Here is an 18,707-nt window from a genome sequence, read left to right on the forward strand (position 1 = left end):
CCTCATGGTGTGGTGCCCGTGTGCCCCCTTCTGGCTGCGTGGGGCACTGTAGGGCCCTCTTGCTCACAGTGTAGTGGTGGCATGCTCTCTGCTGGCTGCTGGGGCACGGTAGGGTCCTGTTGCTCACAGTGTATTGGCAGCATGCCCCCTTCTGGCAGCTGGGGACACTGCAGGGCCCTGTTGTTCCCAGTGTGATGGCTGGCGCCCCCTACTGGCCTCCTTCTGCACCACTTAAAGTCAGAGTGCCAGTTATTCAGCACCCACAGTTCTGGAAATTCGAACGGAAACGGAGCTATTACTGGAAAGAGCTCATGTCCCAGTTCTTGTCTAACTTGGAAGAAAGATCTTCACCAAGATGCAGTACAAAGATGGCAGGTAACTTCACTGAAAATACAATGTAAAGAGCTTATTATAGAGGAACTGGCTGTGGACTGTCACCTCTGCATCACCTTTGTTTTGTGATGTAGCTGAGTATCAAAAACAAAAGGAAACAAAATCACCACTTATTTCTCAAAGAGAGAGAAAGAATATTTCCTTCAATTTAAGCATTCCTAAATTGCCGCTTGGTGGTCCCTGCACTCTTGGAGGCGGCTAAGGCAGAGCAGACCCTCAGGTGGGTGGGCAATGCATTTGACCCTAAGGACATCAGGTACCCTGGCCCCCGTCCACCGCCGGCACCCGATCACCCCGGCAGCCTAGACGTGGCATGGGAGCAGCAAGTGGCTGGACACCCCACACCAGGCCCAGGCCCCCAGCAGCAGGAATCCTGAGGCTGGGCACCCAGGCGGCAAAGTCAGGCGGTCAGCCCCACCAGCAGCCGCTCAGTCTCATCAGTGTGGATGCAGAGTGCCCGGCACAGGGGCCCAGGATCCGGAGAGGTGTCCATGAGGAGCGGACCCTCGGGCCAGATGGGCTGTGCACTTGGTGATCCTGACACCACCCAAGGGAAGCTCCATCATCCTGCGCCAGTACCAGAGCTGCACTTGCAAACTGCCCATCCAGCGTAGGCAGCAGTGGGGGCCGGTGGGCCAAGGAGCAACCCCTGACTTTCCATGCGTCTCCCGATCCTTGACACCTGCCAGGCAGACCCCAGGGCCAGAGACACGGCGCTGAAGGTAGGCCATCCGCGAAGCCGCTCCAGTGCTGCAGAGTGCCCATGCCAGACCCGATCTCCCTTTGAGGATGAGTGGGGCAGCCGCAAGGTTAGACAGGCCAGGCCTCCTCCTCCTCCATTATATGAGATATATGTAAGGACTGATAATGCTTCAAAGATAAAAAAAGAGAGAGAGAAAAACACAAAAGATAATATTCCATCAGGATCTTATGTTTGTGATATAAAATGCGTGGCTGCGATCCTGTGCCTGTGGTCCTCTGGCAGCCTGGGCGTGCGAGCCCAAGAGAACCCAGAGCCCAGCGATTCCTGCCCGGAGCTGCAGCCCCACCTGCCTGCGCGCACCTGGGAGCGGCTTCCTGGAGCTGGGCGGCCACCGTGGCGCAGGCGCGCGCCTAAGGGCTTTGCCGGGCTTCCTCGGTCCGAGAGGTCAGAGGCTGCGAGTGTTGCTGCTGAAGGCTGTAGTGGACCCAGCTGGATCGCGGATTCTGGGCTGGAAAGCAGATTTGGGATCGCAGATTGGGGATTGGCGCCAGGTTGGGGTGGGAGGAGCCGCGGCTCAGGAGCTGGTTGTTGGGGATCTGAGAAGTCACCACCTTGAAGTTCCGCCGCTGCCGGAGCCAGGAGCCAAGGCAGAGCAGGACCTCAGGTCCCGGGCTCCAGAGACGCCGTCCACACCGCTTCCGGGCACCGAATCCGTGTCGCGGAAGCGCGGAAGATCCACAAGGCAGCTGTCAGGGGCGACGCCACGGAGGAGGAGCTGCCTGGAGCGCAGGAGCGGAGGCCTGGACGCCCGGGACAAGCCGCACAGGTAGCGGGGCTCAGCCTGGGCGGGAGGGTTCCCTAGGCTCGGCTTTCCCCTGGATGCAGCCTTGGAGGGCGCCGGGCACCTTCGGAGCAGCGGAGCCAAATGCGCCTCAGTTGCTTTATCCCTCCTAATTCCCCGGCTGGAGCGCGTGGTGGAGAATGCGAGTGATTTAACTCACAAAGTTAGGCATATACAGTGTTGTTGTTTTAACGTTCACGTTTAAAACATGGTGTTTTATACATTGCAGGAGGCCCCTACTGAGATAACTCATTCCCTTATCAAAAATACCGGGAGTCATTTTCAGTAGGCGAAAATTTCTCAGATAAAACGCCCGTTTTACATAGATCCGTCCTTTTTTTTTTTTTAAGGAAAGAGAAAGAAAAAGAGGGAAAAAGAACAGGAATATTACTTCATTCTAAAAATGGGTATTAATAATGGCTGATCAATATTTTGTGTGTTTAAAGTGGACAGTGTATATTTTGTGTGTTTGAAGTGGACAATGTATATTTTGTGTGTTTAAAATGGAGAGCTCTATTGAGTTTATTTGTTCTGGATCTGAGTTCAAGTCTTGGATATCGTTATTAATTTTTTGTCTAGTTGAATCTGAATCTCATTATGGGTCTTATGTATCTGGGTGTTAAGATCTCTTATTATTACATTAATCCTTTTACCCTTGTATCTTTGTAGCTTTGAAATCTATTTTGTCAATTGTGAGAATTGCAACTCCTGCTTTTTATTTATTTATTTTTGCTCTCCATTTGGTTGGTAAATTTTTTTCCAACACTTTGAGTCTTTGTATATCTTTGGATATACCGTTAAGTTTTGTCTGTATCTTTTGATTGGGAGATTTGGTCGATTTAAATTTAGGGTTGCTGCTATTTGATATTAACTGGCTATTTTATCCTTTCGTTGATGTAAATTCTTCTTTATGTTAATGCTCTTTACTTTTTGGTGTATTTTTAGAAAGGCTCATACTGGTTGTTGCTTTCTGTGTATAATGCTTCTTTCAGAAGTTCTTGTAAAGCAGGCCTGGTGGTAATAAAATCTGAGTACTTGCTTGTTCCTAAAAGATTTTATTTTTCCTTCAATTGTGAAGCTTAATTTGGCAGGATACGAAATTCTGGGCTGAAAGTTCTGTTGATGAAGTATGTTGAATATTGGCCCCCACTCTCTTCTAAGCTTGTAGGGTTTCTGCCGAGAGATCTGCTGTAAGCCTAATAGGCTTCCCTTTATGGATAAGCTGATCTTTCTCTCTGGCTGCCCTTAATATTTTCTCCTTCGTTTTCGATCCTGGTGAATCTAACGATTATGTGCCTTGGGGTTGGTCTTCTTGAGGAATATCTTTGTGGTGTTCTCTGTATTGCCTGGGGTTGAATAGTGTCCTGGTTTGCTAAATTGGGAAAATTTTCCTGGATAATGTCCTGGAGAGTATTTTCCAGCTTGAATTCATTCTCTCCGTCACATTCAGGTACACCAATCAAGCGTATATTAGGTCTTTTCACATAGTCCCATATTGCTTGGAGACTTTGCTCATTCCTTTTTATCCTTTTTTCTCTATTCTTGTCTTGTCGTTTTATTTCATCAAGTTGGTCTTCGACCTCTGATACCCTTTCTTCTGCTTGATCCATTCGGCTATTTAAGCTTGTACATATTTCACTAAGTTCTCGTGTTGTATTTTTCAACTCCATAAGTTCATTTATATTCCTCTCTATATTGTCTATTCTTTTCATCATTTCATCGAACCTTTTTTCAGAGTTCTTAGTTTCTTTACATTGGGTTAGAACAAGTTCCTTTAACTCCCAGAAGTTTCTTATCATCCACCTTTTAAAGCCTACTTCAGATAATGGAACACAGTCCTTTTCCATCAGGGCTTGTTCCGTTACTGATGAGTCCTCTTCCATCAGGGCTTGTTCGGTTGCTGATGAGTCCTTTTCCATCAGGGCTTGTTCCGTTGCTGATGAGTCCTTTTCCATCAGGGCTTGTTCGGTTGCTGATGAGTCCTTTTCCATCAGGGCTTGTTCGGTTGCTGATGAGTCCTTTTCCATCTGGGCTTGTTCGGTTGCTGATGAGTCCTTTTCCATCTGGGCTTGTTCGGTTGCTGATGAGTCCTTTTCCATCAGGGCTTGTTCGGTTGCTGATGAGTCCTTTTCCATCACGGCTTGTTCGGTTGCTGATGAGTCCTTTTCCATCTGGGCTTGTTTGGTTGCTGATGAGTCCTTTTCCATCTGGGCTTGTTCGGTTGCTGATGAGTCCTTTTCCATCAGGGCTTGTTCTGTTGCTGATGGGTTCTGATTTTGAGTATACTCGGCCTTCTTAGGCTGTTTTTTTCCCTTCATTGTAGATGAACCGCCTTTCTAATTAGGTTTCTGAGTCGACGTCAGACTTATTGATTCCCAGTGCTGGGATCCGAGCAACCCACTGTGGCAGCCTAAATAGCAGCGGTAAGACTGATGGTGCTCTTCTGCCCGGGAATCTCTGGTCTGGCTTCCCTCTTGAGTCCGCAACAAGCGGCTCTGACTTCCCGGAGCTCCAAACTCCGATCAGTAGGGGAAGCAGTCCCGTTGGCTCTGCATGAAGAGCTGCTGCGCCGAGACACCGGCAAAACCGCTGCGGCGGCCACAAGAGTCACGCTGGCGACCCGTGGGGCTCCTCCACTGGGAATCGGCTGATCCGTGAGTGACGAAAATTCGTCTAAAAGTGTGGCGTCGTCTCGTTCTCTGAGCTTTCACTGGGAGCTACAATCCTGAGCTGTTAGTGGTTGGCCATCTTGGATCACTTTCACCATAGATCGGTTCTTTACAGAAGGGTCTTAGAGGGAAACTTGGGAGTGGGAGGTGGGTTTTGTGTTCTTAAATGAGAAGACACATTTTTCTCAAAATGTTAGCTCTTTCTGCGTGTATCAATTTTACGTAAACCGAAGGAAAATATCAAGGTTTTAACATTTTTGCACGATACGTGCTTTTACTATCGTGATGAGATTTTAAATAATTTTATAATGGATTGAAAAAATAGTGGCTTCTCTGGGTATTAAAATGTGCTATTTCTATAATTGTTTACTAACAGCTGAAAATAGAGATAAATGCATGGAGCAGAATAGGAAATCCAGAAACACTGAAATGATATGAGATATATGTAAGGATTCACAATGTTCACAGATACGAATAGGAAAGGATGAACTATTAATGAAACATGCCTGCTCTCTGAAGAAAACTGATGAAATTTTATATCGCAAACATGAGTGCCTGATGGAACACAGACAGAAACTTTTACATACGCAAGTGAGAAAAGTATCAGAAGGAAACACGAATGCTTCGTTTACAGCTATACTTTATGTTGGCAAAGCCTCCCTAAGAAGGACCTCAGAGGCAGGCATTCCGAAGGTTGATTTAGCAAACTAAAAATTAAAACTGCCCGTGTGTCAGGAAAAAAATGAGAAGTTAAAGAAAACATACCTGAAAAGTATTTACTATGTTATACATATATTCAGATGAGAAGTGTGTTTTCATTTTACAGGGAATTCATTTATAAATTTGATATAAAGAAAAATTCTTTTGATTGAAAGAATTTCCATAGAAATTATCTTAATAATTTAATTTCGGATTCATATAAACTATTTGTCTAACAATCTGGGAAAATTATAGACAGATAGATTGTAAATAAATACATGTTGGAAAAATTCTTGAAATGGGTATTATGAGTCTTAATAGCAATTTTTATTACATATGAGAGCCTGATTTTTTAGTAAAACATATGATACTAGAGAAAGAAAATATTTACTTGCAAATACTTGGATTATACACAACTATTTAGTTACACAGCCATAGCAAATATAAAAACAAAAGGGCTATATTCTAAATGTGCACAGAGTTGTTTGCCTCTATAAATTGAGTCAACATGTAAAATTTAGAAGGCTTATGCAGAAATCTGGACTCCAGACTTGTCCTAAAAAGTCAAATATGGCATCCCCTGGGTTTCTATCGCCGTTCGCCTGCTGTGCGGAGGATGCACCTTTGTAAAAGGCCTATGGTCTCCAGTTTCCCATGGTGCCCGCATCAGTACATTCCTTACTCAGCTCACCTGCCTTTGTCCTGGTATTTAAGTTTACAACTCTTATGTTGTAGATTTTGATGAAGATGTCAAGGCTTTTAAATCAGTGCGTATTTGTTTATAACATATAGTCTATAGATTATAGAAATCCCTCAGTTATGGGGTCGGATTTTAGAATTTCGTTTAAAACTATTTTTCTTTATACCACAAATAATCACCTTTCCATGAATGCCCAGAAGTTGTTTTTAGGTCATTCCTGGTCGTCGCTGGATAGTTTATGAATATTGCAGACATTATGTCTTTCTCCTCAGCAATCTTCCTTAGAAATGCAAGTGACGCCAGGCGCGGTGGCTCACGCCTGTAATCCCAGCACTTTGGGAGGCTGAGGCGGGCGGATCACCTGAGGTCAGGAGTTCAAGACCAGCCTGGCCAACATGGTGAAACCCCGTCTCAAAAAAAAAAAAAAAAAAGTAAAAAGTAAACTGATGATGGTTTATATTCACTCTTCTCATTCTCAGTGATTCCCTCAAAAAAAAAAAAGCCGGGCGCGGTGTCTCAAGCCTGTAATCCCAGCACTTTGGGAGGCCGAGGCGGGTGGATCACGAGGTCAAAAGATCAAGACCATCCTGGTCAACATGGTGAAACCCCGTCTCTACTAAAAATAGAAAAAATTAGCTGCTCACGGTGGCGTGTGCCTGTAGTCCCAGCTACTCGGGAGGCTGAGGCAGGAGAATTGCCTGAACCCAGGAGGCGGAGGTTGTGGTGAGCCCAGCTCGCGCCATTGCACTCCAGCCTGGGTAACAAGAGCGAAACTCCGAACTCCGTCTCAAAAGAAAAAAGAAAAAGAAACACTGCTCTAGAGATAATAATTTAGATCATTAATTTATGTAAAAAAGCATTTGCTACTATGTTTTAGGTTTTGGGGGCTGTAGAGATAAAAGATACAGGCCTTACCCTCAAGAAGCTCTTGGTTTCAGGGGGAAACAGTGAAGTGGTTACAATGTACCACGCTAAGTGCTGTCATCTCAGCAGGGATTCCTGGGACTGGTATGTTTGAAGGGAGTTCTGGCGATGGCCACAGTGAATGTGGGGAGGCCGAGGAGGGGTGTTTGCAAGGCAGAGAGCAGCACATCCGAAAGCACAGAGGAGTGCGAAGGACCGGGCTGCTTTTCATTCACTTCCTTTCTATATGTATGTTGAAATTCAAACTTCGTAGAGAAGAGTTTTAGTTCATTTGAGAAATTTGTGATTTTGTGAATTATTTCTTTTACTGTTTTATAGGAGGGAAACATACCACTTTTATTTGCTATAATTTGCAAGCGACAGCAAATGGTGGAATTTTTAGTGAAAACCCAAGCAAATGTACGTGCTGTTGATAGGCTGAGAGAGTATCGTAGTTCTTGTTTAAGATAAAAACCCGAGTGTTCTAGAGTGGCGTCACTCAAGTCAGAAATATTAATAAGGTTAACATAATTATCGGCATATAGTGAAAAATATCAACACAAATAATCAGGTAGAAAAGCAAATCTTTGGCCTGGTGCGGTGGCTCACGGCTGCAATCCCAGCACTTTGGGAGGCCGAGGTGGGCGGATCACAAGGTCAAGAGATCGAGACCATCCTGGCCAACGTGGTGAAACCTCGTCTCTACTAAAAATACCAAAAAAAAAATTAGCTGGGCATGGTGACGCATGCCTGTAGTCCCAGCTACTCTGGAGGCTGAGGCAGGAGAATTGCTTGAACCCAGGAAGTGGAGGTTGCAGTGAGCTGAGGTTGCACCACTGCACTCCAGCCTGGCGCCTGGTGTTGGAGTGAGACTCTGTCTCAAAAAAAAAAAAAAAAAAAAAGCAAAGCAAATATTTGGACTAAGCAACATACAGGACATAGAGTAGGATTCATTTTCTCTTATAGAGTGTTTGTCATTTGTAATCTGATGTTTTTGGTCTTGTAATCTTACATTAGCTAAAGGTTTTTGTATTTGTTTTATTAATTTTTGAAGTGTGGACTTCTAGTTTATGACTACTAGTATTGCCCTTGTTGTTGTTATGATTGTTTTCAGGCTGTTAGATAGCTCTTATCTGACCCCTAGCTGATGTGAATTACAATATTTCAGACTAGGAAAGCAATGGGGAAATCTTCATTTAAGTCTTTGCCTGCTTTAGATAAATGACCTCAGCACAGTTTCCTGGCCATCAAGGGACTACAAGTCAGCAACTTGTATTATGTCATCCCCCAGTGGAACAGGAGACTTCCCTGTTGCCCCTTTCTTTTAGCCTCGGTGATAATTGACAAAGATGAACACTTGAGCACCCAAGATGCTTATAGACACAAGCTGGTACATGCAGGTGGTTATTATGTCTACATTCACGGGCAGCATATTCAATGGATAAAGTGTATCAGACGAGCTGCTTAGTAATGACTTTATTAAAGTTCTTGGAGATGTTTCTTTGCTATTTTAGAGCAGCCCTCACGCTTCCTGTACATTATGGCTCATCAGGTATTGTCAGTATTTTTCTTCAGCAAAATATTATTAATGTCATTACTCAAGATATGTGTGTAGGAGATGCAGAGGATTATGCTATTTATCGTGGTTTGACAAGGAGTTTGCATTAAGAGACCAGTTAATACTATTTTGATGTTTAAAATAACTGCAACCATTGAATCTTACACATTAGGTGATAGTTCATAGTTTCGTTCAGGTCGTTTGAAACAGCAAGAGTTAGTCCACTTTTTAGCTAGAAATCGAGCAGAAGGTAGGATTAGGTAGAAGTAGAATGCAAGGGGATCTCAGTGTGGTTCATGTTATTCTAAGTTTAATCCCCATGCAGCAGATAAAAATAGAGCCACATCTTTGACTTCTTTTTTCTTCATTTCTTTCTTTTTCAATTTTTTTTTTGTAGAGGCAAGGTCTCACTATGTTGCCTAGGCCGGTCTCGAACTCCTGAGCATAAGTAATCCTCCTGCCTCAGCCTCTCAAAGTGCTAGCCACCATGCCTGGCCTGACTTTTCCAGTGAGTTATTGGGTCTTGAAAAGTTCAGTTTAGCAGAAATCTTGTATTGATCCCTGGGGCTATCTTCTGTGTCTTCTTTCTTTGAATTTTCCGAGAAGCTAAGGTGTTTTCTAAGTCCAAGGAAGGCAATCTTTCTTTACAAGTCAGAAGGGGGGAAAAGGCCATTCTAATTATTCTGTTGTTTCCACGGATGCACTTGCTGTATTGCTGCCATTGTAACTGGTCCTCCAATCTGATAATGATTGACCTTTGCCACCAGGATGCATTCGCTGATTCAGACCCCTCAGTTCTCATGGTGATTCATACATAGAGTTCAAAGCCTTGGTGTTTATTAGTTTATGAACTTATGCTCAGCCATTGTTCCCAGCACCCTGCTCTGGGAGCCAGGCCTCCTAGCTTTACCCACACAAATAGTGAGCAAGTTGATGCTTCCCCTACACTAAAAACGTTGTTTGGAGCCCACATCTTAGCTAGGCTTAGCCTAGGCCTTCATGGTGAGTTATTCTTTGAGACACCTGTTGGTCTTTTCTCTAATAAATATTAGTTGAGATTGTTCCCACCAGTCAGAGATGTGCAAATAATGCTGCTGGAAGAGGTTAGAGTCCCTTTCCCTTTTGCCCTCAGATTTGAATCTTGAGGCTTTTTTCATATCCTGTGCAGCGGCCTTGGTTAGACAGCAGAAGGTTCCGTGTTACCTGTCCACAGAGCAGTGGGAACCAACCTGCAGTTGGCCCCTCAAGTAATCCATTTCTACAGGCATAAAAACCTCCCAGGCGACCTGCATATCTACCTCAAGTTTTAAATATATTTTTAAGTTCCACCTCACAGGAAGCCATTCAATAAAATTCTCTGAATCTCAAGCAGGCGAGTTGGATTGAACAGAGCTGAGCTTCCTCTGTGACTCGTGAGTGTCCGTGTATAACAGGGCTTCGGACTCGCTTCAGCAGCGCATACTTTAAACTTGGGTCGATAGCGGATAAGCATAAGCATGGCCGCTGCCTAAGGATGGCGCACAAAGTCCTACAGCATTGATACTTTGCATTAGCCCTGAAGGTCATTTGACTATTTCTTGACCAGCTCCAAGGAAGCAGCGTGAGTCAAACCAACACAGGAGATACCGATGTTAAAATTGTGATGATCACTATAAAACTACTGAGGTACTGTGACGCATGAAAGGAGAACAGAGCTGAGTCACGTGACATTACATGCAAACATGTTAGCACATGTCTTGGAAATGGGAAAATGTCAACTTGCATTTCCTTCAGAAACCTGAAGAACAATAAAAGCAGGGTTTTTTCTCGTCTGTTGGAGCAGACCATGGAGATCCAGCATCCTGGCACAGACATGCCGGCTCAGAGTTTGAGGAGGTAGAGAAGGAGTTGTGCAAGCCGGGTTTTGACATCTGTTCATTTCCTGCTCCTGGTGTGATCGATGAGCTCAGTAATAGGGACAATTATGTTATCTATTTTAATGAGATAATAATAGATGTATATGTAAGTTTAGTTATAAGTCATGAATTAGCTAAAGTGCCCTGAATTCCAAGCCAAAATAAATACAACTAATAAACAAAATTAGCACTTAATAACGTTTTATGAAAACTGCAACATTTGAATATTAGAACCTATGGCAAAACACACATCAAGCTTTATTTGGGACTCCAAAATAGTTTCAGCAATGAAGTTCAAGAATAAATTATTCCATTGCTTTACTGTTTCTCTGAACATTGAAGCATGTAATCTCATTACATCTTCCTAACAACCTAATGAAGTAAGGCAGCAAAATCCTTATTTTTTAGAAGACACCATAGAGCCTAAGAGAAGCAACTTGTCTGATCACAAATACCTGTTGGTTACAGAGCAAGGACTTGTTCTGAGTGCAGGACGCTTTGCGCGATGTCCAGCTAAGCGTAGTTCATTTACTGAGCTGTGCTCCCTCCATTCATGAGTACTTCACTTTTTTTTTCTTTAATTGAAAGGTTAATAAACTTGCAAAGCTTAAAATTTTGAAGTGTATGGGACAGAAATTAAAGTTCTGGTATTAGCGCTGATGTTGCCTGAAATGGTTTAAGAATTTACTATGTTTGGTAAATATTTTTTATTTTAGTATTAAAATAGCAATTTTATTTATTACTTTTTTATACATAGAATTCGACACCAAATTTTGGAACGTAAAAAGAAGATACTTCAATGCAAGTCAGACTGCTGATAGTAACTTTCTCATTGATCTTGTTGGTCGTATTCTTGATAAAAAAGAAAGTAAGATGTAATATTTAGGTAGTTTTAATGGAAAAAGACCAGTTTAAAAATGTGTAAATTGCAAGTATGTATATGTATATACATATATGCAAATTAATTTTCAAAATGTATCTCCTTTAGTTTGGAATTCAGTTATTTAAGAAGGCAGTTGTATCTAATTTATAATCTGAAACAGGATTGTCTGAAAACAATCATTTACTAATTACAGTTCCTAAAACTGTATAATTTTTGCATAACTAAGGAAAAAGATTGTTAGTATGTTGTGTGTTTTCTCTATAGTCACATTCTAACAAATTGAACTTGTTATACATGTGGATCTTCTATTTCATTTTTATAATAAATTGTTTGTATTTAGTAAATAATTATAGTTGTCCCATGAATAATGTGGGTTAGGGACTCTAATCCCTGTGCAGTTGAAAATCCGAGTATACTTTTAATTTCCCCATCTTAGCTCCTAGTAACCCACCATTGACTGGAAGCCTTCCTGATAACACAAACAGTCCATTAAAACCATTTTTTTAAAAATGCAGACAGGAAGGAATAAGGGAGGAAAATAACAAGCAGCCAACCAATATTTCATTTAAACCCGTGAAATGCTATGCAATCACTGAGGAGTGGTTTACTTCCAATTATGTGGTCACTTTTAGAATAGGTGGGATGTGGTACTGATAAGAATGTATGTTTTGTGTATTTGGGGTGGAGAGTTCTATAAATGTTTATTAAGTTTATGTTCCGGGTCTGAGTTCAAGTCCTGGATATCCTTGTTAATTTTCTGTCTCGTTGATCTGTCTAATATTGACAATGTGAGGTTAAAGTTTCCCACTATTATTGTGTGGGAGTCTAAGTCTCTTCATAAGTCATTAAGAACTTGTCTTATGTATCTGGGTGCTCCTGTATTGGGTGCGTATGTATTTAGGATCATTAGCTCTTCTTGTTGCATTGATCCTTTTACCATTATGTAAAGTCCTTCTTTGCCTCTTTTGATCTTCGTTGCTTTAAAGTCTATTTTATCAGAGGCGAGAACGGCAACTCCTGCTTTTTATTTATTTATTTATTTTTGCTCTCCATTTGGTTGGTAAATCTTCCATCCCTTTGTTTTGAGTCTTTGTGTGTCCTTGCATGTGAGATGGGTCTGGATGTAGCATACCGATGGGTTTTGGCTTTTTATCCAATTTGCCTGTCTGTGTCTTTTGATTGGGGGATTTAGTTGATTTAAATTTAGGATTAATAATAATATATGTGAGTTTAATACTGCCATTTGATGTTAACTAGCTGTTTTGATGTTAACTAGCCATTAGTTGATGTAAATTCTTCATTATGTTGATGCTCTTTAGTTTTTGGTATATTTTTGGAAAGGCTGATACTGGTTGTTCCTTTCTATGTGTAGTGCCTCTTTCAGAATCTCTTGCAAAGCAGGCCTGGTGGTGATGAAATCTCTAAGTACTTGCTTGTTCACAAAAGATTTTATTTTTCCTTCGTTTGTGAAGCTTAGTTTGGCTGGATATGAAATTCTGAGTTGAAAGTTCTTTTCTTTAAGGTTGTTGAATATTGGCCCCCACTCTCTTCTGGCTTGTAGGGTTTCTGCTGAGAGATCTGCTGTGAGTCTCACAGGCTTCCCTTTGTGGGTAACCTGATCTTTCTCTCTGGCTGCCCTTAGTATTTTCTCCTTCGTTTCAACCCTGGTGAATCTAACGATTATGTGCCTTGGGGTTGCTCTTCTTGAGGAATATCTTTGTGGTGTTCTCTGTATTACCTGGTGTTGAATATTGTCCTGCCCTGCTAGGTTGGGAAAGTTTTCCTGAAAGTATCCTGAAGAGTATTTTCCAGCTTGGATTCATTCTCTCTGTCGCATTCAGGTACACCTATCAAACGTAGATTAGGTCTTTTCACATAGTCCCATATTTCTTGGAGACTTTGCTCATTCCTTTTTATCCCTTTTTTTTTCCCCTCTAATCTTGTCTTCTCGTTTTATTTCAGGGCTTAATCAGTCCTCCTACTTCATCCTCCTCAGTAGCTGGGACCATAGTCATGTGTGGTTACATTTAGCTGGATACACAATTATTTATTGATTGATTTATCTGTTTATTTTTGAGACAATGTCTCCCTCTGTTGCCAGTACTTGAGTGTAGTGGTACAAACTTGGCTCCCTGCAACTTCTGCTTCCTGGCCTTAAATGATCCTTTCCTCAGTCTCCCAAGTAGCTGGGACTACAGGCATACACAACCATGCTTAGCTATTTTTCTTTTTAAGGTATCTATGTATGTACATACATATGTATATATGTATTTATTTTTTAGATAAGGTCTCACTATATTGCCCAGGCTGGTCTGGAACTTCTGAGCTCAAGTAATCCTTCAGCATCAGCCTCCCAAATTGCTAGGGTTTTACAGGTATGAGCTACTGCACCCGGCCTGCACAATTGTTATAAAAAGAAATTAAGCCCCAATTGCGTTGCAGAAAATTGACTACCTTGTCTTTTTTTTTTCTTTTAGGAACATTCATATTGTAGAACATACTGTCAATCCTCAAGATTCTCTATTTTTTTTAATTCTCGTTAAAGTAGGATTGCTGCTTATTTCACATTATTTTCTGAAGTAATTGTTTTATTCCCTTTATGGCTTTATTCAATTAGATTCAGAAATACAAGAATCTCAAGTCAGATGTCAAGGAGAAAAAATAAAAAACAGATCAGGGAAAGTTATTCTGTGAAATAACCATCTGATGACAGTCATTTTTATCAACTTCATAAAAATCTTACATGATGCGTGTGTGTCAAGGGTTTCCAAGACCACCCCCAGGTTTGGTGGTTCACTAGAAGGTCTCCCAGGACTCAGAAAACAGTCACACTCAGATCTTTAACTTATTACAATGAAAGGGCACGGCAAAATGCGAGGGAAACAGTGCATTTGGTCAAGTCTGGAGGAAACCATGCACAAGTTTCCAGGAGGTCCCAGGATCTGCTTAATTCTCCCAGCCTCACATTTTGGCAACACATGTGCAGTGACGTCCACTAGTACCAGCGTCTCATTAGAGACTCAGTACCCAAGCTTTTTAAATGGAGGTTCCTCTCCCTCACACGTACCCAAATTCCAGACTCTAGAAGGAAAGCATCTGTTCAAAGTAACCACATTGTTTCTATAAACACTTTAGACACAGTGAGCCATTCTTCTCAGGCAATCGTGGGAACCCTCTCAGTTTCCTAAACACCTGCCAAGGGGCCAGCCTTGCATGTGGCCCTTTCTAAGGATGTCAGTCTTTTGCCTGCTATATGAAATCTTTTCTGCACAAAAGTTTTAGCCCCAACTTAATTTTCGGTGTTGTTTTAAAATTTCATTTTAACAGCAAATAATCTAAGATAAGGTAACTTGGTACTAGCTTCTGTTGTATGATCCATCCTTAGCTGCGATGCTGATTACTTTTTGAGTTTTGGTGACTAACAGGTATTTCTTTGTAAGTCATCATAGCAGTATCAGGTAATTACAATCTGTCCTCTTTATCTCATTAGCCTTTCAGCAAAATTGTTAAATAAGCCTAATAATTTCTAAGTTAAAATTAGAATAAAAGTGGTCTTTTATTTTCATTACATGAATAATCTAGTTTTCATATTGTGCTAAATCCCTGTTTTAGCACTGTGAAATAAAATGTTCCATCATTTTATCAATATTTTCTTGCCTGAGCATGCAATTGAATTTATTTGTTTCACGTATTTTATGTCCTTCAATTTGAGAAACAATGCCTACATGCTATGACTTCAATGAGCTCGTTTTGGGGGTCACCGTGACTTGCTTCAATATATCGTAATAACAGGTTCAGTGAATATCTTTTATTTTTCATTTTAGTTTTTGTTCCGGCATTCCTGGGATGCATAGACAATGAGTATCTTTTCTAGATCGATAACTTTATTTCTTAGAGCAGTTTTAGGTTCACAGCAAGATTGAGAGGAAGATACAGAGATTTCTCATTATTTTCCATGCCTCCCACTATTTTCCACCAAAGTGGTACATTTGTTACAACTGATGAACCTACATTGACACATTATAATCATTCCAAGTTCATAGTTGACATCAGGCTTCATTCTTAATACTGTACATTATACATTTGGACGAATGTATAAGGACATGTATCTATTATTTTAACATTACAGACAACAGTTTCACTGCCCTAAAAATTCTCAATACTATGCCTGTTCATCACCCCATTTCTTCCTAGCTACTCCGACCTCTGATTTTTTCTGTCTTCATAGTTTTACTTTTTTCAGAAGAGTCATATAGTTGAAATAATACAGTGGATATATTTTTGACTAGTTAAAAAATAAAGTTCTATGGTAATTGAATGTAGTCATTTAAGATACTTTATCCTTTTGATTTTCTTCTGTTTTTTTTTTTATCGTAAGATCTGATGACAGGTGCTTTACATATTTAGAAAACATGATTTGTGTAGATATTTGCCACATAATGGAAAGGGTTGAGGAAAATGACACCATGCATACACACAGCACAAACTGGAGCATCTTGGTTTATGGGGCGGGTTCAGATGGACTCTCTGTTCCTTGGAAGGGAACAAATTCAAGAGGTTGTACTTTATAATACTGGAATCACAAAGTCTTCATACGTACTTTCAGTTGGAAACAAGACCAGGCAGTGAATGCTATAGGTAAATACCCATGCTCCTCACTGATCCTCTTCCTTTGAGGGATGAATTGAAAACCGTCTGTATTGTGATGACGTGACTCACCTATGACTAGATTCTCTGTCATGAGGAATGGCAAGGAAATCACACAACTTTGCTTTATATGAGGTTAAAAAAATGTTTTTTGAGGAGAGGGGGAAGCATTGGCACATTCTGGTAGCCAGAGGGCATTGGTAGTTTTCTTTTGATATATTTTTCACATCAGATAGTACTGCCTGGCGGCCTGCCACACCTCCCCAGAGTTTCTAAGCTTCTCTCTGACTGTGAGGTGTGATTTGGAGTGGCTAAGCTCTTATAGGAGTGATCTTTCCAGTAGTTCTTTCTGTGGGAGGTAACATGGCAGGTGAATCTGGGCCTTGTTATACGTGGAGCTGAGCATATAGCTACAACTGAATAACCCACCAGCACTTCCCCAGAAGAGTGTTAGCCAGAGTAACACAGTGATCTCTCTCGAGCTCTTCTCCACTGGCAGCTGGAAAGTCTTTGCAAGGATCCTTGTTCCTGGTCTGATTCCTATGTTTTGCTGGCTTCTGGTGATAAGTGATTTTATCCTAACCTGAACAGTTTTAACTGCAGAGCTAGGGAGGCTGTGTTGTGTTCAACAAAATAAGTGCAGTAGTTCCCCCTGAAATGCAGGAGATACATTTCAAGACTCCCAGTAAATGCCCGAAACCACAAATAGTACTGAATCACATACCATTTTTCCTACACATGTCTGATAGTATTTAACTTATAAATTAGGCACAGTAAGTCATAATAAAATACATTGTTGTGGTTCTCACCCTTTTTCCTGTGATGTGAAGTGATACGATGCCTGTGTAATGAGACGCAGTGAGGTGAACGAGGCAGGCATTGTAACGCCATTAGGCCAGGATGCACCCCCTGAATCTAAGTCAGAAAAAAGATCACGAGCTGTGAGTGACCTTGGATCTTTAGGACTTAATGACGTTGATGGCTGGCCACAGGAGACTGTGTTGATGACTGGGTGCACAGCATATGCAGCGTGGATGTACCGAACAAAGGGATAATTCACATCCTGGTCTGGATGGAGGGGGCTTATGGCTTCATTCTCAGAATGGCACACTAAAACTTATGACATGTTTCTTAAGTTTTCCATGTGATATTTTTGGAATACAGTTGACTATTAGCTGCAACCACAGAAATAAAAACTGCAAATGTAAAATCTATGTTTGACTGACGCTGACCCATTTCTTGGTGTACAATTCTTAAAACCGTATTCCAAACTGATGTCTTTTTGTATGCTAATGACTGATGGCTGGAAGCCCCTACATAGATTCAGGATGGCAACTGGTCATTATCGTGAAGACATTGATTAGAGGGTTGAGATCTTCTGTCTCACTCTGCAGACTCTAGGCGAAGAGAAAGCCTGAAGGTTTTCAGTCACAGTGGCCAGTGATTTACTTAATCAGCGGTGCATATGTCATAAGGCTTTCATAAAGACCCAAAGGGACTGGGCTGAGAGCTCCCAGTTCGCTGACTACATGGAGGTTCCTGGAGGATGGTGTGTCCTGGGAGGGCATGGAATCTTTGTCCCACTTCCCCCACACTTTGCATCTCTTCATCGGTACCTTTTGTAATGTCATTCATAGCAAACTGGTAAATGTGTTCCCTGAGTACTTTGAGCCACTCCAGCAAATCAATTTAACGCAAAGAGGGTGTCCTGGGAACCTCAATTGAACCCCAAATTGAAGCCAGTTAGTCAGAGGTTCTGGAATTTCAGACTCAGGACTGATGTAGAAAGGGAGTTTCATGGGACTGAGCCCTTTAACTGTGGAATCTGATGCTATCTGCAGATAAGAGTATGAGAACTGATTTAGAGGACACCCAGCTTGTGTCATCTGCAGAAATGCTTGCTTGCTTGTTGGTGGGGAAAAACCCTCCCCATGTTTGATCATGGAAGCCTTCTTTGTTGATGATTGTTTCTGTGGTGTGAGAGCAGAGAAAAACGTGGCAAGTGTGTCTTTTCCGCATGTGTCGTGGATAACGGAACTACCGTACAGTCTGTTGTAACCACCCTTCAGAATCACGCTCTGACACTGGTCACTCATCCCGCCTGTTCTGATAACAATACCATTTTTAGTCAATCTCATATGGTTTGTCTACGATGACTTGTATACTGCAGTTCACTTGTAGATATCAAATTTTGATAAATTTATTCTTTGCATTTAATAAATACAAAGTTCCCACTGCTTCATTTGACTAGCCTTAAAAAAAAAAAAAAATACAAAGTAACGGAAGTAAGAGTTCTTACTGCACTAATCACATACCAGTAGGTATAATTTACACTAATTCTAATAAGGTTTCAGGTATGCTCCCAAAGGAATGCTTTGTAACAAAGCATCAGTCCTAAAGTTTAAAGAAATAAAGCATGCACACAAGTGTGCATAATTTTTTTTATGAAGGTAGAGTCTTGCTGTTTTCCAAACTGGTCTCAAACTTCTGGGTCTCTCAAGTAGTTGGGATTACAAATGTAGCAGGGGATTCTCTGTACTTACTCTTTGAGGACAAAGGAAAGCACTGGGAACTTAAGTGGTTTTCGTGCTGAGGAATCAAGATTGCCATTTTGAAGTGACACAGATTAGTCTTTTAACCAGAGACAGATGAAGGACAAGAGACAGTGGATCTTTCTACCTTGTTTTAGGTCATAAGGTTCCTTTAATTGAATTTCATGTCCTGCTGCAGGACAGATAATTTGTGAGGGTACAGTATTGTCAAGCACTGCCAATATACTGGCTGTCACTTTTTGTTATGGAGCTCAAGGTCAGTTT

The 18,707-nt window shown here is 41.5% G+C and overlaps 1 long non-coding RNA gene across 1 annotated transcript in view; it reads left to right on the forward strand.

The window, feature by feature from the left end:
* The window catches only part of LOC118150272 (uncharacterized), a 53,626-nt gene that overhangs the window by 15,509 nt on the left and 19,410 nt on the right, over positions 1–18,707 (forward strand). The window lies entirely within an intron of this gene.

The sequence above is a fragment of the Callithrix jacchus genome, chromosome 22 (genome assembly GCF_049354715.1).
Source record: "Callithrix jacchus isolate 240 chromosome 22, calJac240_pri, whole genome shotgun sequence".
In the NCBI taxonomy this organism is placed as follows: Eukaryota; Metazoa; Chordata; class Mammalia; order Primates; family Cebidae; genus Callithrix; species Callithrix jacchus.